Consider the following 12,656-nt stretch of genomic DNA (forward strand, 5'->3'; position numbering starts at 1 on the left):
AAGCTCAACATCAAAGAATCAAAGACTCCTAGAAGCTTTGCATAGGGATGGCCATTCAGTCACCTGAAACAATCAGTCATCCCTTCTACAGGATCCCTGAGAGGCCAGTCATCTGATCTCTGTTTAAATGTCATTCATAAAATGACTTTAAAAACTGAATTCTAAAATCATGATGAAAATGATTTTTTAAAATGAATAACAAAGCAAAAGTAGAAGAGATCCATTCCATGAGAAAGATTAAGCCACACTTAAGTGGGTAGAGCTCAGTAAAAAAGATGAAATCTGAAACCAGTAGGGAGAACCACAACCTAGAAAGTTTGACACACTTGCATTAATTAGAGGAGATACTTCCAGAATCCACTTCCCCCTCAACCTGGATTCATACCCAATAATAAACAAACTCCTATGTCTTACTCTGTCATTTCCAGTGATACTGAATTACCAATTGCACAAAAATAAATCACCTGTCTCACCACACTACTTCCTGTTTCCTCATTTTCATCGAACTCAATAGACCTCTAATGTCCCACTCCAGATACACCAGCCCTTTCTATCATGCCATCTGGAATTTGGGTTCTATAATTAATCTTAGACCTCTCCCACTCATGTTCCTTTTATCTTTTGGTATCCACAGAGAACTGGATCCACCCAAAACGGCCTCCTCCTGCCATCCTTTATAGTCTTGGATATACTTATTACCTTCCTATTTGGGCTAATATCTCACTAGTGCTGAGGAAAGTGTCAGAATAGTTTTTGTTTTCCACTGCTTCTAGAATTTCCTTTCTGTTTCCTATCACTCAAGAAGTTTTCCCCTTTAAGGTTTACTGTGCCCATGTTTTTCATTCCATCCAGATTGTGTTGACTTTCATCTACAGGCCCCCAGGACATACTCCATCCTTGCTCAATGAGCAAGTGCCTTGCTCATAGTTCTCTCTCTAATCCAACTCCTGGTTTTATATAAAGGGATTTCAATATACATGATAATGTTCCCTTTAGTGCACTAATCTCTCAGTTCTTTAGTCTACTCAATTCTCATGACCTGCTCTTTCATCCTATTACAAACTATATAATACAAACATGATAATGGTCACTCCGTTGATCTTGCCATTACTCAAAGATGTTCTGCTTCCTTGATCAATAAATATGAAATTCAATTATTCAGCAATAACATTCCAGTTCTCCAATGCTTTTCTTAAAATTATTCTTTATTCCCTTATGATCTTCTATTCTTTTATTTCACAGTTCATAGGCTATACATTCTTTATTCTGGCTATAAATCTTCTCCCTCCCTGATCTAGATCTCTTTTTTTAAACAGATCAACCTTACTCTTAAATCCCCAATCTCTTGTTCTATTTTTGTGCATATCTTGTCAACTCCCAAATCCAGAATGCTCCCACCAGTAACTAGCCTACTCATCTACTGTGGAGAAAATCTGATGGATGCTATATGTTATCCACAGCCCAGCCTATATGCAGGAAAGGAGTAGAGATCACCCTTAAAGAAGTTTTGGCTCTGGGTTTACTTGGAGAAGATTCAGTCTTGAATGGGTTTTGATCCCAAGAAGAGGGAGTTAAGCTCTTTATTCCCCAGTTCTCTCTTTGTCCTCCCACTCCAAAGTTACATGGAAAAAAAGCTCTTTAAAAAGCTTTGGTTTAGCATGTGTCTAGGCAGTTAGACTCAGAATCAAGAAGACCTCAGTTCAAATGCAACCAAGACACCTATTATCAGCATGATACTGGGCAAGTCACATAACCTATTTGTTTTCTCATCTGAAGTATAGGGATAATGGCATCTTCCTTTCAGGGCTATTGTGAGAATAAAATGAGATAATATTTATATGTTCTACAAATCTTGAAAAGCTATACTAATAATGAGAATGATGATGGAGATGGTAAAGTATAAAGTAGATATCTGATAGAAAACAACCTCTACCACAAAAGACTAATAAGCATGAATGAATTAAAAACCTATTTAAAATAATAGCTCTAAACATCTATAAAATGTGTCAATCCAAAACCTGACAAGAAATTCACAAGAATAAATGACACTGTCCAACCCAAGTCAGCATAAAGAGATGGACAGAAAGTTTGGCAGAGTTTTGGCATTCCCCAACTTGGGGAATGGATTAGAGCAGGAGCTAGTAGTACACAGAGTGTTCCAGTGCCCAGAGAGAGGCTGTGTACCAGCACAAAACAGAGTCTTAGGCCCATATCAGAGTACCCAAGACTCACACTAAGGCACTCACTTGGGATAGTGCCAATTGGCAACTTTTTCATCCACTGTCCAATAATGGACTGCAAATGCAAGAACAGAATGAGAAAGAAACTTATTCACTGTGATGCTATTGCCTTCCACAGACACAGAAGTCTTGAGTGGTATACTGAGAAAGGAAGCCAGTAGCCAGCATGGTGTAGTTCTGTCCCCAAACTCAGAGCAGGGTCTCACTTCTAGCTAGTCTTAAGAGACATAACCAAGGTGGGAGACCAAAGGAGATCTACAGAATCAAAGGAGAGCCTACAGTTCTGCCACTAAGAAACTGAGTGACTGGCAGAGTCTAGCAGTAGTCTATGACTGCATAGATCCAAAGCCAGATCAAGAAGCCTAGACCTCAGGATTGCAGGCTTCAGACAGGGTTGGGGTGGGGTTGAGGATTGAGTGGGGGAAATAACATAGTAATCAAACTTTTCCCTGGATAAGTTTCCTTTTAGGAGCATTAAAATTTGCAAGTAATCAGTCTATCTCTGAGACTCTGAAATAACATAAAACTCAATACCCCAAGAAAACAGCAATAGGATGAGTCTAGATTTTCATTTCATAAGTGCAGAAGAGTTCAGCCCTAACTTTAAATTGAAAGTCAAGAAGCAAATTAGAACAGAGGAAAACAAGAAGAATCACACCATAATGAGCTACTATAGTGTCAGGAGGACTAAAGATATAAACAAAGAAAAAGAGAATGACTCCAAAACAACTATAAGCAATTATCAGAAAAATTTAGTCTGGACACAAACTCAACTAAAATTTCTGAAAACGATAGAGAATTTTAAAAAAATGCTTTAAAATCTTTTTATAAATGCAATAAGAGTGCTTGAATTAAAAATAGAAGAGAAATGAGAGCTGTGAAAGAAAAAATTAGAAAGGGAGAAAGTTTGGCATGAGACACACAAAACTTTATTTAAGTGACAAACTTCCTGGAAATATGAATGGACCAACTAAAAGCTAATAATTTCATTTGGCAACAAGAAGTATTAAATCAAAGTCAAAAGTTTGGGGGGAAATGAAAGAAAGTATAAAGAATCTCTTAGCAAAAACAATAGATCAAGGAGAAAAAAATTAAATCATTGAACTATCTAAAAATTATGCCCCCAAAAAGAGCTAGATATACTATTTCAAGAATTCTTAAACAAAATGTGTAATAGAAGAGCCAAGAAGTAGATTAGAGGCATGAATTTTTTCAACACCCTTCTCCAAACAAATTTAAAATAAGACCTCAAATTAGAATGACAAAATCAACAAAAGGTCATTGTGAGACATTTTTCCAACTTCAGAAAACTTAAGGAGGTTAGCAGAAGAAGTTTGGGATCTCTGGGTAGAGTCCTATAAACAGGGTAGCTAAAATAATAGCCATCATAGCAGCGGCAGAAGCTTCAGGAGCTCTCAGCTCAGACATGGTAAAATATTTCAAGCAGCCAGGAATACATAGTCTTGCTTTATATAAATGGATTGTTCTTCAGACTTCTGCATAAAATGACTTACATAATGTGAATTTGCTTGGATGTAAAGGGCTGAAACTCTGAGTTGATGCACTGGGGTCTGACAACCAAGCATGTAAGGTTAATTACCAATTGGACAATACTCTATTAGCATATGCTTTGGAAAATGGCCCTTCCCACTATTCTGTGGCTGGTTCAATGTTTTAGTATATACAGAGAATTGTGGGAAGGATTAGGGAGTGGAGTAAAACAAGCCAGAGTCACTTTGGCAGTAGATGATGAGAAGGAAGGTTGTGGAGATCTTGCATCCATCCTGTTCACTTCTATCCCTAAAGACCAAAAATAAAGACCAAGGACTTTTGCTTATCCTGACTGGCTGATTCTAAGCATCTAAGGTGTTAACTCGGTCTTCACACTTGGGGACATAGGAAAGAAGGGGAGACAAGAAAGGATCCATACCTGTGGAAGGAGGGGATTAGGACTTGGTGGTTCAAAAACACATGGGGCCTGGGGGAAAAAAAAAAAAAAGCAAAATTATGAGAAGAAACTTTATAAGGTCTGGGGACAAAGAGAAATATTTTCTCTTTGAACTGGGAACTCTGGAATTTGACTTTAATATTCTTGGGAGTTTTGATTTTAGGATCTCTTTGAGGAGGTGATTGGTGAATTCTTTCAATATCGATGCCTTCTGGATGTAAGATAGAAAAATTTTTCCTTGATAATTTTTTGAAATGCGATGTCTAAGCTCTTTCTTTGATCATGACTTTTAGGTAATTCAACAGTTGTTTAATTATATCTCCTTGATTGAGAAGAGGAACACATGGTGGGAGGGCAGACATGGACAAGGAAAGGAAAGGACAGGCAACATGTTGGGAGCCAAGAACAGATATGCAGAACCCAGATATGAACAGAAGAGACATATGGTGGGGCAGACTTGTGGGTAGATGGAGAGAGAAAAAGGTCTCCTCTTTTAGTTGTGGAAGTATCAAACTAACCCTGAGCCAATGACACGTGCAGTGGTGGTGGTCTCTCTTCTGCTTTCACTTGGAGATTTTTTTTTTAGGTTTTTCTTCTGAGTAGGGGGTGGCAATGGGAGTCTGCAGAGCACCAAGCTGAGGGGTAAAAGTGGAGAGAGATCATAGTATTGTACAGTAAAGTTAACATAGATTTTTTTTAAAATATAGATTTCTTTCAGAATTCTTTACATAAAGTCAAATTTGCCTAATGTGAATTTACATAAAGTAAAAGCTCTCTGTATTGTGGAGTCAAAGTCAGGAACACACCAAAGTTAATGCCTTCTATATCAAAGAAACATAGCACTTAGATTGTGATATTTTAGAACGTAGAGGAGCTAAGATTACAATCAAGAATAATCTGCCTAGCAAAACTGAATATAATCCTTCAGGGAGGGATATTGATATTTAATGAAATAGGGGACTTCCAAGCATTCTTTTTTTTTAAATTAAAGCTTTTTATTTTTCAAAACATATGCATGGACAATTCTTCAACATTAACTCTTGCAAAACCCTGTGTTCCGATTTTCTCCCCTTTCCCCATGCCCTTCCCAGGATGGCAAGTAGTCCAATATATGTTAAACATGGTAGATATATTTGTTAAATCCAATATATGTATACATATTTATAAAATTATTGTTGCTGTGCAAGAAAAAAAAGAGAAGCAAAATAAAATGCAAGCAAACAACAACAATAAGAGTGAAAATGCTATGTTGTGAACCACACTCAGTTCCCACAGTCTTCTCTCTGAGTGTACATGGCTCTCTTCATCACTGAACAATTAGAACTGAATTGAATCATCTTATTGTTGAAGAGACACGTCCATCAGATCACGTACAGTCTTCTTGTCGCCATGTATAATCTCCTGGTTCTGTTCATTTCACTTAGTATCAGTTCATGTAAGTCTCTCCAGGCTTCTCTAAAATCATTCTGTTGGTCGCTTCTTACAGAACAATAGTATTCCAAAACAATTCCATTCTCGCACTGATGGGCATCCATTTGGTTTCCAGTTTCTTGCCATTACAAAAAAGACTGCCACAAAAATTTTTGCACATTGGGTCCCTTTCCCTCCTTTAAGATCTCTTTGGGATATAGGCCCAGTAGAAACACTGTTGGGTCAAAGGATATGCACAGTTTAATAACTTTATGAGCATATTTCCAAATTGCTCTACAGAATTGTTGGATCTGTTCACAGTTCCACCAACAATGCATTAGTGCCCCACTTTTCCCACATCGCTTCCAACATTCATCCTTATCTTTTCCTGTCATCTTAGCCAATCTGAGATGTGTGTAGTGGTATCTCAGAGTTGTCTTGATTTGCATTTCTCTCATCAGTAGTGATTTGGAGCAACTTTTCATATGACTAGAAATAGTTTCAATTTTTTTATCTAAAAATTGTTCATATCCTTTGACCATTTATCAATTGGAGAATGGCTTGATTTCTTATAAATGAGTCAATTCTCTATATAATTTGGAAATGAGGCCTTTATCAGAAGCTTTGAATGTAAAAAATGTTTTCCCATTTTATTGCTACTCTTCTAATCTTGTCTGCATTAGTTTTGTTTGTACAAAAACTTTTTAACTTAATATAATCAAAATTATCTAATTTATGATCACTAATGATCCCCACTTCTTTGGTTACAAATTCCTTCCTCCTCCACAGATCTGAGAGATAATCTATTTTATGTTCTTCTAATTTGTTTATAATATCATTCTTTATGTCTAAATCATAAACCCATTTCAACCTTATCTTGGTATACGGTGTTAGGTGTGGGTCATTGCCTAGTCTCTGTCATACTCGTTTCTAATTTTCCCAGAAGTTTTTTGTCAAACACTGAATTCTTATCCCAAAAACTAGGGTCTTTGGGTTTATCAAACACCAAATTGCTATAGTTATTGATTATTTTGTCCTGTGAACCTAACCTGTTCCACTGATTGATCACTCTATTTTCTAGCCAGTACCACATGGTTTTGATGGTCGCTGCTTTATAATATAGTTTTAGATCTGGTACAGCTAGGCCACCTTCATTTACAATTTTTTTTATTAATTCCTTTGAAATTCTTGACCTTTTGTTCTAGATGAATTTTGTTATTATTTTTTCTAAATCAGTAAAATAGTTTCTTGGGAGTCTGATTGGTATAGCACTAACTAAATAGATTAGTTTAGGTAATATTGTCATCTTTATTATATTTGCTCTACCTATTCAAGAGCACTTGATATTTTTCCAGTTGTTTAGATCTGACTCTATTTGTGTGGAAAGTGTTTTGTAGTTTTGTTCATATAGTTCTTGACTTTCCCTTCTTACAAGCATTCTTTTTTTTTTTTTTTTTTTTTTTTTTTTTTTTTTTTTTTTGGCTGAGGCAATTGGGCAGTTGGGGCTAAGTGACTTAGTGAGGGTTACACAGCTAGGAAATGTTAACAGTCTGAGACCAGATTTGAATTCAGGTCCTCCTGACTTGAGGGCATGTGAGTAGCAGTTTTTTTTTTATTATTATTATAACTTTTTATTTACAATATGGGTAATTTTTCAGCATTGACAATTGCAAAACCTTTTGTTCCAACATTTCCCCTCCTTCCTCCCATCCCTTCCCCCCGATGACAGGTTGGCCAATACATGTTAAATATGTTAAAGTATAAATTAAATACAATATATGTATACATGTCCAAACAGTTATTTTGCTGTACAAAAAGTATTGGACTTTGAAATAGTGTATAATTAGCCTGTGAAGGAAATCAAAAATGCAGGCAGACAAAAATAGAGGGATTGGGAATTCTATGTAGTGGTTCATAGTCATCTCCCAGAGTTCTTTCGCTGGATGTAGCTGTTTCAATTCATTACTGCTCTATTGGAACTGATTTGGTTCATCTCATTGTTGAAGATGGCCATGTCCATCAGAATTGATCATCATATAGTATTGTTGTTGAAATATATAATGATCTCCTGGTCTTGCTCATTTCCATAGGAATATTGCCAAATTTTGAAACTCCCAGATCAAAGAGAAAATTTGCAACAAATACAAGAAAACAACAATTCAAACACAATGGAGCTATAGTTAGAATCTCACAGAACTTATCAGCAGTTACCATTAAAGACTGCAGGTCCTGGAGTCATATATATATATATATATATATATATATATATATATATAGGCAATTAAAAGAATTATCACATCCAGAAAAATTATCCATAATATTGAATGAAAAAAATGGGCATTCAAAAAACTTGGTAGATTTTTAGGACTTTTTTTCAACCAAAACCAAACTCAATAGAAAATTTAACATATGAGAGCCAATGTCAAAGACCAATTTCAAGGAACTCAACATGGACAAATTGTTTATATTTTTTTTAACACTGGAAATGTATACCATATATTTATGATTGATATCAACAATAGGGCAGCTCAAAAGAAAGATTGGAGCAGAGTTAAGGTAAAAATAGTAATTATATTATACAAATGAGGTGCAGAAGAAGAATAGGCACAGAGGCATTAGAGGGTAAGGAAAGACCATAGCTCTGAAAACCTACTCACATCAGGAAATGAGTTAAATAGGCAGCACTACATATATACCATGAAGAGTATAGCACCCTCCAAAATCTATAAAGAATCAAGAGGGGAGGGATGGGCAGATGGGGAAGCAAAGGGGGAGGAAAGAAGACAAGGGCGGGATCTGTGGGTAGGGGCAGATTAAGTAATAGCAAGGCAAGATAGGAGCAGAATTAAAGCAAAGGCTCAGCAGGGATAGGAAAGTTATTTGTGCATGTGGGAAATGTATATATTTATGTGTATTTATATATCTACATATGTACATGTAAGTATATCCCTTCTCAACTATAACCTGCTTGGGAGGGGTGGGGATGGAAGGGGGAAAATAATAAAGTAAAAAAGGTGTGCAACAGAAAACTAAAGAACAATTTACAAGAAAATAAAGAAAAGATGGACACTCATGAATATAATTTCTTCTACTAATATATATATATATATATATATATATATACATTCATACATATACATACACACACACACACACTTTTTTGAATTGAAAATTTATTGTTATATATTTTGAATCCTCCATGATATTCTGCTGGACACATGACAGAGTTCTTTTTTGTTTCATTTTGTTTTGTATTCCTTTTCTCTTTTTCTTTTTTCTTACTCTGTTTTTTTTAATAAAATAAATCTTTTTTTAAAAAAAAGACAAAGTGCAACAATTTTCCAGGCAAAGACAACCTGGAAGGTCAGCAAGAATGGTCTGCTGCATCAGGATGAGAGTTCAGCATAGCCCCAGCCACAGTCCAAGTACCAGCAAATCAGTAATCAGAGTCAATACTACAAAACTATAGGTTTCCAGACTTCTCAATCTAGAGATATCAAATACAACTTGGAAGATCAACAGGAAAAGTTTGTCAGTAAGGACATAGGGTCTTAGGAAACCAGCAAGCCAGGAGCTGGTGACAGTGCATTGTAGATGGCAGTTTCCACAAGCCTCAGCCCACAGAATCCTCTTTACTAGCACTGAGGAAGAATTCTGCTGCTCAAGCAAATTATAGTCACAGTGTAATGGGGACTCTCCTCATAGTTCCAGGACAGAAAATAATGCTTTTAATCACTCAAACATACTTCCTTGTTTGTTGTGTTGTTTACACTTTGGAAAAACTGAAAACTTACATGTCCCTAGAAGGATTTCCAAAAACAGCTTCACCAAACCCCTGAAGGTTAGTTCAGTGCATTCTCCCCTTTGGAAACAGAGCCCTACTTTAACAAAGAGTTAAACATCAATTAATAGGCTGGGAAAATGAGCAGGCAATAGCAAAGATTCTGATCATAGAAAATTACTATGGTGACAAGAAAGATCAAAATACAGAAGAAGATGATAGCTAAGTCAAAGCTCCTACATCCAAAGCTTCCAAGAAAAATAAGAATTCATCTCAGGTCATGGAAGAGTTCCAAAGGGATTTTGAAAATCAAGTTAGAAAGATAGAGGAAAAAATGGAAAGAGAAAGGAGAGTTGTACAAAAGGAAATACAAAAAAGCTAATGAGAAGAATGTCTTTGGCAAAATTGGCCAAAACAAAAGCTCACTAAAAAATAATTCCTTAAAAATCAGAATTGAGTAAATGGAAACTAAGGACTTTATGAGAAATCAAGAAACAATAAAACAAAACCAAAAGAATGAAAAAATTAATGTGGAAGTCAGAAAATTATGATTTGTTCTAAGTAAATATTTGATTTGAATACCTTTTTATATTTCTATATATCCAGGATTACATAAAAATTGCTTGGTTGAAAAGGGGTAACAAGTGGAAAAAGTTTAAGAAGCCCTGCTCTAGGTGGGATGGAATTAACAAATGTATAAATAATTATAATATAAACTAAAAGATGACAAAGGCATGATAGATGCAAAGTGGCATGTATCTTTGTGTTTGTCTCCTTAACTTTGTTTTTTTTTTCCCTACACCCTCTACTTATGTTTCTATTCCTATACCTTTCCCTCCCATTCCTTTTCCCAATACATTTTGCTTCTCTTATTATCCCTACATTTCCTTTCTCCCTCAAGTATCTATAATATTCATTTTAAAAATGTATCTCTGAAGAAATAAAACTAAATTAAATTGCTTTTTACTTATGTGTAGGCCTTGACACAAAATGTTTTGTTGGGGAGAGGGAAGATAGAGGATCTAGGTCTTAAGAAGCTTTCCATTTCTACTCTAAATAGACTTTTCAAATGAATCATTAAAAATAATTAAAACCCTTAAATTCTGTAAAACTTAACACTATTCATCAAAAGAAAATAGTAAATCTGTAAAAGGAACTGAAAAAAATCTGTAAAATGAACTGAAAAAGGAAATGGCAACACTCTGCAGTTTCTCTGCCAAGAAAATACACTTAACAATAATCACAGCAGCAGCAAGGTGAGAACTCAGTAACTGAGGATTCACACTTCCCAGCTGAGGCCAAAACTCTATATAAAAGGACTTAACAATAACTATAGCAGCAGCAAGGTGAGAACTAAAAAATTGAGGATTCACACCTCCCAGCTGAGGCTCCACACCCTAAAGCTCTGTATAAAAAGACCAACACAAGCAACATAATCAGAACTAAGCTGAGAAGGTTCTTGGAGTTGCCTAAGACTCTAGAAGTCCTACACTTTGACTCCAGTGCAAAAGGAGGTAGCTGAACTCACTACCCCCACAAATATAATGAATTCTGAGATTATCATCATGGAAGAGTAATCAGAAATCATCTATCATGCCGAAATTCTCTCAGATGTCCAGGGCCAGATAGACATCTCAGAATCAAGAAATCCTGAGATTACCATCGTGGAAGAGCCTCTAGAAATCATCTATCATGATGAAACTCTCTCAGATGTCCAGGGTCAGCTAAACATCTTGGAATCAGGGACTCCTGAGATTACCATCGTGGAAGAGCATCCAGAAATCATCTGTTATGATGAAACTCTCTCAGATGTCCAGTGTCAGATGTACCTCTCAGATGATATTCCTTTTCCACTAATCCATCAGGGGAATGCCCTGATTCCCCCAAGAGACTCCAGCAGGCACTTCTCAGCCGGGACCAACCCAGATCATGCTCTCACGCTGCCTCATTCTGAGGATAACGATTCAGACTACAGAGAGATGGTCTTCCAGAACCTGAACCAAAGATTTGCCTCCTTAATACGACATCGAAGGCAGCGTTTCACCAAGCTCCCATGCAAAGTCAGAAGAAAACTCACCTATGACCCTTGATCTGCTCATCCCCAGCTGACCCTTAAGCAGTCTGACCCAATAATGGCTGCCTCTATCTCTTACTGACTATGGCACCCACACTTAAGCCTTCCTATTCTTTGATGTCTTTGATTCCTTTGATTCCTTTGATTCTTTGCATGCCCACATTTGAACATTGTAATATATGAATATCTTCTGGCATGAGGATATCTTCATGGCAAAAAAAATCTTTTAAAAGAAAGAAAATAACAAAACACACACCACATACACACACATACAAAATTTGTTTCTAGAACACAATATCTGGTTTTGTCTTTTAATCTTTCCTGATAATAGCATTCACTAGACAGGACCAAAAGAAAAGAATAGTTAACTCTACAATAAAATTCAATTTTGCAAACTGTGGATGCTCTGTAAGTAGAACCTCCAAGTTCCAGGAACTAGCAGGATATAAATAATCCAGCCTCAGACACTTACTAGCTGCATGACCCTGGGCAAGTCATCCAGTCTGTGTTTGCCTTCATCCATTGAAGAAGGAAATAAGCAACCACTCCAGTGTCGTTGCCAAGAAAACGCCATGGACAGCATGACTATGTGGAATTATGAAGAATGAAGACATGACTGAAGGATTGAACAATAAACTGATTATATGTGCCACTTTTTTGCTTTTGTACTTTACTATTTTTCAGAAAGGATAAGCCCTTTAACTTTAATAGTTTATTGTATTTGTCCTAAGTTTTATTGCTTCTTAATATGAATTTTATTTACATTGTTGTTGTCTGTGTGTGTGTGTGATTATTTTGCCTCTTGACTGATTATGGGATCATTACACTACAGGATTCCTTGGGAGCTAAACTCTGAAAAAAAAATAAAGAAACATTTCCAATTAGGAGGAAAAGGGAGAATTAAAAAGAGATTTATATCCATCCAAAAGGAACCATTATTTAAAAGATGTACAGAAAATGAAAGCAAGAATAGTTAGCAGGAAAAACAATAGCAGGGCATAGGCAGTCCCATTAATTCTTGAAATGAAGTGATGCTGGCAAAAAAAAAAAAAAAAGGTCAAAAAAGGCTAGATTTGGTTTTTAGTTGCATTGGAAATACAACTAAATGAGGACAAAGAAGAGATAAGCCTGCCGCTTGGAATGGAAGGGATGCTGATAACTCAACAATGGAGAGAAGGAAGAGCTAGCTGTTCAATTCAATTG

This window comes from Sarcophilus harrisii, chromosome 2, assembly GCF_902635505.1.
Source record: "Sarcophilus harrisii chromosome 2, mSarHar1.11, whole genome shotgun sequence".
Classification (NCBI taxonomy): domain Eukaryota; kingdom Metazoa; phylum Chordata; class Mammalia; order Dasyuromorphia; family Dasyuridae; genus Sarcophilus; species Sarcophilus harrisii.